This window comes from Galeopterus variegatus, unplaced genomic scaffold (genome assembly GCF_000696425.1).
Source record: "Galeopterus variegatus unplaced genomic scaffold, G_variegatus-3.0.2 Scaffold4188, whole genome shotgun sequence".
Classification (NCBI taxonomy): Eukaryota; Metazoa; Chordata; class Mammalia; order Dermoptera; family Cynocephalidae; genus Galeopterus; species Galeopterus variegatus.
Genome location: NW_007730299.1, coordinates 18,886 through 27,909, shown reverse-complemented (window position 1 = coordinate 27,909; position 9,024 = coordinate 18,886). Strand labels below are relative to the sequence as shown.

The following is a 9,024-nucleotide window of genomic DNA, read 5'->3' as shown; positions in this document are numbered from 1 at the left end:
CTCAGCTCTCAAAGAACTCTGGAGCAAGGGGGAAGTGCACCGCAGGCAAATAAGGCCCACAGGCAATCCCCAAATGGTGTTTAATTCTCATTTTCTCCTTTATTTATTACACCTCGGGTTAGTATAGAGGCCCAGCTCCTTCTTTTCATTGCCCAGAGACATTGTGCAGTAGTGAGAAAAGAAATGAAATAAGAGACACTAGATTGGCTTAGGCCTGGAGTGGGAACAGTGTAAACCCTAGGCGATTTCAGACCAAGGGTTTAGTCCCAGCATAATCGCTTATAAACGAGGTGAACTCAGGAAAATTGCAAAGTTCTTTAAGCCTCTGATTCCTTGTGAAGTGGGTTTGATAAATAGTCCTCTCCTTTCCTGGCTCATGTATTCCTTATAAAGTAAGAACGATCGGATCTATCTAATGTATGCAAGGAACTTTGCACAGTGCCTGGCATATATTGGGTTTTGATAAATTTCAGTTATCATTATAATTATTTTGACCCCCAAACCTACCAAATTCCTTCCTGAGTTTTGTTTGTTCAATGGGTGGATTTTTACCCAGGAAATGTCACAGAATTTGCAGCCAGCTAGGAGACAGAACACCAAATCAGTCAAACTGTTGTTTAGAAGATTAAATTGAATTACTTACTCTACAACTTTTTTGAAAATATGTTATTTCTTATTGGGGTGGAGGAGTTTCACACAGTTCGATGCACTTCAAAGCCCATAGAAATTGTGTCAAGGTCGATCTCAGTTTCTCCCTTCCATATGTCCTTCCATTCAAACCACCTGTATTTGCAATTATTTTACCACATAAAAAATCTAGTTTTTGCCTAAAGTTTGCCAAATAAAAAAAAAACATACCCTAATTCAAACGCCCATTTAATGGACAGGCTTTGCTTTTTCCAGCCTACTGCAAACATTGCTGGCACAGTGGCTTCTGAGCATTCCATCTCATATGAGTATGATCATTGTTTATCAGACACTCACTTGCAATGATGTGTGTAAATCACCTTTTTGTGCAGTGTTCATCTGCACTAAGAAAAATTTACTGGACATCTTCATTCCTTCCGCAGGTGGAGATTTCTCTCTGGTTTATTCATGATCTAAAAAAACTGCTGAAAGCAATTTTCCTTTCCAGACTTTAGTCTGTCAACTCTGAGACACACCACCTGAGATTTTGGCCCCTGCCCATTTCTCCCATAGGCTCATCTGACCCACCACTCAGCTTAATTTAAAATTACCTCACACTGAGCAACTTAAAGTTTTCCAAGGCTCCAAACCCTCTTGCCACAGGGCATTTACTCTGGACTGCTTAGGTCTCAAACCTCCAGGTTCTCACACCTTCTTGTGCCTTGTCCTTTTGCTTAGGGGTTATCCCACTGCTAGGTACTCAATGTTTGTGTCCCCCACAAATTCATATGTTAAAGCCTAAATCCCCAATGCGATGGTACTCAGTGGTGGGGCCTTTGACAGAAAATTATGTCATGAGGCGAGAGCCCTTATGAATGGGATTAGTGCCCTTATAAGGGGATGAATGTTCTAGAGCTCACCCCACCATGTGAAAAAACAATGAGAAGACTGTAAAGTAGGAAGACAGTGGTCACCAAGAACCCGACCTGGCAACCTGATTTCAGGCTTCCAGCCTCCAGAACTATTGTTAAAGACATCAAGTCCATAACACTGTGTTATAGCAACCTGAACTAAGTCACGCACCACTTTTCTTTCATGATGGCTGATTTAAGACTTTAAATTTTAGGGAAAATTCTTGTTCATCTTAGCAACCCAGATATTAACACAAGCCTTCCAAAGAGTAGATGCTCAACTATTCTCTGAGAAAAAAAAATAATGAGCCCCTGAGAAAGAGGTCTAATTTATTACCATTTTATTTCTACTCTATTCTTGAATAAACTAAATATGTCCATATATATGAATGTTACAAAACAACAGACTAAAAATGATAAGTGAAACCAACAATAATTACATTTTTTATTTTTTATAAATTTTAAAATTAAAATTATTGAAACATATAGTTTGTACATATTTATGTGGTATACAGTTATATTTCAATATATGTATACAATGGGTGATGATCTAATTAGGGTAATTAGCATATTCATCACGGCAAAACTTAATCATTTCCTAACTATTACAATGCTGAGTTCTTTCAAATTTCAAAGAAAATGCCTAGTTTGCTGTTATGCTACCTTGTTCCAAATCACTAAATATGATGAAACATTTCTTAATTTGTTTTACAAAATACTAAAACTTTAACATTTAAATTTTTTCACTGCAATCAATGTTTGAGCAATGTTTTCACAAACTTATATTCTGAAGGTACTAATACTTTCTGATTAAAGGAACAATATTTTTAAAAATTATCTAGGAACACAGAGCAGAACAGGAAAACAAATATGTTATACACTGTGTTGTCACTAGCCCTACCCTGACCTTCCATATTAGAATATGGACTTCTCTGTTCAACCACAAAGTGAAGAATGCCTCAGACTTTACGAGGGGTGTGAGGAGCTGCTGGACATGGCCCTAAACGAGCACGGGCCATGGCACTAATGTGAGCCCCAGCTGCAACTCTGGCTTGGGCTCTCTCTTCCTCATCTTTCAAAGCCTCTGCATACCAGAGTGGGAAGGAACTGGGGATGGTATTATGGACCTTGGCTAAAAACTCAGGAACTTTCATCTTGCTTGTTTCAGCATGGTCTCTTGGACCGCACAGGAATACATAGCGTGGAGGACCACTATCAGGCACGTGCCAGTATTCCAAGTAATTTTCCTGCACCAAATCTCTGGTAATGAGCTTACTGGGCTCCCCCAAAATGAAGTGATCCCTTCCCTCATATAATCCCATCACATTTAATATTTGCCAGATTTGCTCCTCAGTGGTGAGTGCTTTCCCTGAGTGCTTTCCCTTTGTGAAAAATCACACACAGGATAATCATCAGCAGGCCAGTTTTGGGCACACCTCTGTCATCTATCAGCCTTGAATAACAGCTTGGTTCCAGCTTGTTGACCAGGAAATAGATGTGCCTATGGGACTCCACTTTTCTCATGTCAAGGTGAAAGATCAGCCCTAGGTGCTCAGAAGCTCTACTCAGGATCTCAGGGTAGTGCCTCTTGTGCATCTGGATTACATTTGTCAGCATATGTACCTTTGAAATGGGCTCTTTCATTTGATACTTGTACAGCAGAGACCAAATCAATAAAAGCACCTTCTCATCAACAGGTTCTTTGAGCAATTGCTCAGCGGATGACTAGGCTTGGGAGGATCTTGGCCTTTCTTCCACTTGGTTTTTGGCCCTTTCGTTTGCTCTAATATATGAAAGAGCTACATCAGTAGTGGCAGTGGATGGGGCTCTCCCAGGAACTTGGGGATTGCTGGTTGCCCCTTCAGTTGAGCTCTGGGGAATAGCCTTGGAACAAGGAGAGGAAGTGGAGGAAAACTCTCCTTGCACTCCTGCAGTGGCCTGAGCACCCACCAGCTCTTCAGGCTCTTCTTCGGCCTGTCGGCGTTTCTCACGGGCACAGAGCTTACTCTTCTGACCTAGAGGAGAGAGCAGAAGATGGTTAGCCCACTTCAGCTGGGAGACACCTCCTTGGCTTTATTTGAAGGCCAGCTCTGCAGTTTTTCTTGAAATCACTGCTCTAGGTATCTACAATGTTCCTATTCCCTGATTTGCCCGTTCAATGAGACCCTGTGGAAATAACTAAGGTACGCCTTAGGTTGCTACTTAGGTTGTCACATCGGCCTGGGAGTTACTGGATATTTGGGACTGCTCCTTCTAATGGCATAAGGCTGCCCCTCTTAGTCCAAAGACCTCAGCTCCCTGAACCTCCCCCGACCCCCAACTACGATGTGAGGCAGTGCCTCCCCTCACAGCCTTGCCCCTGGCCTCCCTGGACTGACAGTGGGTGTGGGGCTTTGTGAGTCTCCCGTCATTCCAGGTGGGTGGTTCCATGAGACCTGGGTCATTATCTCCACTTTGACCCTTAGACTTGCCTGGGACTCATCCCTCTGCTGAGTTGACGCCACCCCATTCACATTCTAAGCCTTTCGCTTCTTTGAGACAGCAGAGGCAGAAGTCAGGTTCCTTGCATCGATCCACTCTCAGCCACATCCTCTCAGGACCGAATGTAAGGACGGGGCTCTGTAAAACCCGCTCTGTTCTGGGGTTGCTGGTTTCACCAGACCTCAGTCTGCGTCTTTGCCTTTACTCCTCTCAGAGTCTGGAAACGCTCCCTCTGCGGGACCGAAGCCCGCGCCGGGTCCAACACCCACATCCCTCTCAGTCTGCTCAGTGGGAATTTAGAAGAGGCCTGGAGATCGCGAAATCAACGATTGCTGTGTGGTTCTGTCAGAGCTGACAGCAGGGGCAGAACTGTCTGGGAGCGCCTTCAGTCTGGGGTGGGCGGTCCCCTCACACCGAACTCAGGGTCCTTACTTCATTCCAGGCAGGATCTGGAACTCTCCCTCAGCCCCTCTCAGGAACTTGACACAACCCCTCTCAGACCAATGCCTTCGCGTCTCTGAGACCTCAGGAGGATATGAGGACGTAGCCCTTCCAGCAAACCTTGCCTGGGCTCCCGCAGGGCACACAAAGGGGCGGGCTCCGTAGGGCCCACAGTGGTCTGGGGTGAGCGATTCTCTCAGAACTCACAGAAAGGTCTTTTATTGACTTGGGCTGGGACTCCTCCGTCTGGTGGCCTGAGTTAGCCAGCCTGGAACAAACGCCTCCCCATAACACTCTCCTATTTTCAGACGGTGAAGTGAAGGGGCTGCTGAGCCGCACAGCCATAGGGAGCCTCTTAGACATGACTTCATGTGTGGGTCACCGTGCTGCCCAACGGTTCTGGGTGGGTGCTTTCCTCAGAGATCACAGAGTGCCCACATTGACTTGTGTCACAGCTTGGGACCCCACTCTCTGCCACCCTGAGGCCAATACCTGGATCAAATGCCCTCACCTCCTTGAACCCCCAGAGGGAAAATTCAGAAAAAATCAGGCAATCCCTGCTCAGCATCTAAAAGGACTGACAGCAGGGGGGTGACTCTGTGGGGATCATTCTCTTCTGCTGTGGGGATCTCCTCAAACTTGCTTAGGGACCTTACCTTGACTTCAAGCAGGACCTGGAGCTCTTTATACTGGTGTGATGCTGCCCACAGCTAATCGAAGCATTCGCTTCCCAGGAATGCCAGAGGTAGAATGCAGGGAAAACCGTTTCCAGCCACCTCTTTTTGGGGATTTCCAAGCTTAACAACGGGGATGCAAATCTGAGTCTGTCCCTCTGCTTTGGGGTCCGTGCTTCTGTCAGTCCTCACTCAGAGTCCTCACCTTTACTTCTTTTATGACCTGTGAGTTATCCCTTTGTTTGCCTCAGCCCCACACTCTACTCCACAGTTCTTACTTCGCAGTTCTAGATTTTACTATATTTACTACAGATCATGTGATAACTTTGAGAATTGATGATACAGAATCTATTTTTTAATTCATAATTCAAACAAGTTGGGGTTATTGCAATAATAAAGATACAGGTTTGTATCTCACAAACACCTGTCAACCCCAGTCAATTTAACCCCGTCGACAATGGTCCTCCATCTCCTTTATAAAAGTTTGCTTAATGAGCCAGCCCCCTACTCCTTTCAGTATCTAGTAGCAATAGGCCACCAAACACAATTAAAGGACATCTTTCCTCTAGTATGCAAAGAATTCAGGAACAATGGGGAGCAATTTGAGTTGCTGATAACATCTAGGTCCTTTCTGAAGACATGACCCCAATCAGAGCTTTACTTGCAGTCTCAGTGACGTAATTAGCTTTAGCGAATTCCTCTTCCCATATCCTCCTTCTTGCAGCTACACCCCATTTCCAATACTCATTGGTAACAGTCGCCCTTCATTAACTTTCCTTAATTGTCAATCTCACCCACTTGCACAGCCATAAACTTAGGGTTGGAAGGGACACATATACAGGGAAGAAATATCCTATCCACTGGGCATTAAGGCTGCTCTCATCCCTGTTACACTGGCAAGGATGACCTGAAACACCAGAGCACTGAAAACACATAGCTCTCCTAGAATCCATTAATATCATGGTTGGGTGATGCAGGGGAGCTAGCTATACTCTGCCTGACAAGTGGGTAGGAGATATTCTAAGGAAAAGAGGGGTGTTAGTCATGCCTCTGGTCCATTCATTCAATAGAACTGCCCATCCATATCCCCCTACAACTTCGTCCTGGCAATGATGATTCAGAGATTCCCAATCGTATTCATGGAAGTTGTCCAAGAAAATGCCAGTTCCCCTACCTCCTCTCCGTCTGGTCCCTTTTCTACCCTATGCTGAACTCTTAATACAGATCCCTGACTACCATCTGCCATTGACTGTCTGCACTTGGTTTAGGTTGTGACCTCTCTCCTGGCTTCTGGAGATTGTTCTTTGTCCCAGTCCCCCTGATGTTCCTCACTCACTGATGTTTTCCTCTCTGAGTCCCTTTCATAGTACCTTGTTATTTTGACCAAATCCTCCCTTCTCAATGTAAAAATATATGTTTTATTGATATAGTAGAATTATAAAGCCTGTGTCCAGAGGAATTCTGGTGCTGAAGACATCACTGCAGATATCCTACTTTGGGTGAATTAGAGATTGTGTTCACATTCTGTTCAACCTACTTAAAAAACAGGAAAACAAAAATTGAAACAAAGGTGTGACAATATAATTTTACAAAAAATTATCCCCCAATTTAAAATTGATCACATAAACTGCCTATGAGAATATGCAACATTCTTTGGACCGGAATTTTAGTAATATTCAAAAACTTTACAGTCATCACACTCTGCACTTTTACCCAATTTACACTTTCTACATTTTTGCTATAAGAAATCACCCACATTAACCCAAGAAATCATGTTTAGTGATATTTATTTCAGTCTTATTAATCATAGTAAGAAATAGGAAACAATTTATGTGTCCATCAGGAGGAAATTGGTTAAATTAATTATGGCACATACACATTTTATAATTTCTTGTAGTATTTTAGAAAGTGAGGTGGATCTATATGTGCTCTCTTAGAAAGTCCCTGCATTCATTGTATTCAATGACAAGGATAAGAGTCAGAACGATACTTACTTTGTTATACATATAGGTTAAAAATCCACAATATACTTTTCCACCACATATATTTAAACAGAACCTACAATAAACTTTAAAATAATTGACTCAAGGTTTTTAATTTTCATAATTTCTGGTAAGGGCTGAATTTTGGAGAAAAGTAGTAAGGAAGTGGAATTGTGATATATCCACAATGTTAGAATTTTTAGCATCAAAAATATGTGCACTTTTTCCTTTAAGAAACACTAACAACAGCAGTAGTAACTGTGTAGTATTCAGATAAAGTCACTGCTAGTGAATCTAATATAACAAGCCTGAAATATGAAAGGCTTAACACGATGAAAGTTTATTTCTTATGCACATAAAACATGATGTGGACTGGGAGGTGGGTCTTCACTATCAGATTACCTAGGGATCCATCATGTGGCTCCACATCTCAACACAGGATCTCCCTGTTTGCTGCTGAATAGACTAGAAAGCATAGAAGTGCCATCCTGACTCTCAAATGCCTTGGCCTGGAGATGACACACAGTTTTTCTCTTCACATCTCAGTGGCAAGGGTAGTCACACGATCCTATCCAATTACAAGGGGACTGGGAATGTAGTCTCCCTGTGGACCCAGGAATGAGAGCAAGACATGGTGCAGATTAGCACGTGCAGACTCTCCATAAACTATTACATAGTAGATGGTCAGTAAGTTGCAACTTTTAGAATTTCTATAACAAAAGCCTTCATTCTTGGAGAAGTTTTTGAGAAGGGCCAAATTGCTTTGCAATTTTCCAAAATTTTCTAGTGCATACTATGTGACAGGCATTTACAAATATATGAACACATGATTGGATAAAGAAAATGTGGTATATATACACTATAGAATACTACTCTGCCATTGAGAAGAATGAAATTCTTCCATTTGCAACAACGTGGATGAGCTTGGAGAAACTTATGTTGAGTGAAATAAGCAAAGCCCAGAGGTATAAATACCACGTGAACTCATTCAGAAGTGGGAGCTAAGAGAGAAAGAAGGAAGGAAAGAACGTCCACAGTGGTGTTTTGGACTTGCAGAAGAGGAGAACATACCTTGGGATACAAAGTGGAGTGGTGGGGAAAAGGCGGCGATAGGGAGATTGGGGATAATTGGCTGGGGGACACGGCGTACAAATGCAATTTGTGGTAATGGGCCTGCTGCCAGTATGGATCTGGACTTTGCATCATGGGAATGAGGGTTGACAATCACCTTCATATCTCACGAATATTCATAACCAATAAAAAAATTTTAAAAGGGTTCTGCAAAAACAAAATAAAAAAAAATAAATAAAGTATCACACCAATTTTCTAAAGGATGTTAAAAGTTTCAGTGAAGAGGGTTTGTCCCTTGTAACTGAACAGCACCTTTCTCTGGTGACCATTGCAAAAATCTCAAAAGACAGATAATTTTCCTCTTCCCTTTAGTGCACAGTCCAATCACAACTTGTGAGTCCTTGCTATGTACCCACCTGATGAACACACCTGAACTCTTTTGCAGGTATCTTTACACACACTGAAAAAGTAGAATTTTTTTCCTGTGCAGATACAGACAAGAGGCAAAAGAATTATGATATATATATTTTCTTTTTCTATCACAGTTGGTGTGTCTGCCAGGGAGACATTTTCCTCATTGATGGTAGGATGAATAATTGTTCCACACAGATGCCCATATCCTTATCCCTGAAAGGAAAATATGTCATGTTATATCGCCAAAGGAAATTTTCAAATGCATTAAGGTTATGAAACTGAACATACAGGTATTATACTCAGTTATCCAGGTAAGACCAATTCTAAGGACATGAAAATTTACAAGCAGAGCACTTTCTCTGGCTGGGGGCAGAAAAGAGATGCAGCAGAGAGAGAATTTAGAAAGATTCCAAGTGTAGAATA

The 9,024-nt window shown here is 42.5% G+C and overlaps 1 pseudogene; it reads right to left on the bottom strand.

Moving 5' to 3' along the window:
- Window positions 1-2,497: 2,497 nt before the first annotated feature.
- The window catches only part of LOC103602548, an 8,103-nt pseudogene continuing 1,576 nt past the window's right edge, over window positions 2,498-9,024 (bottom strand).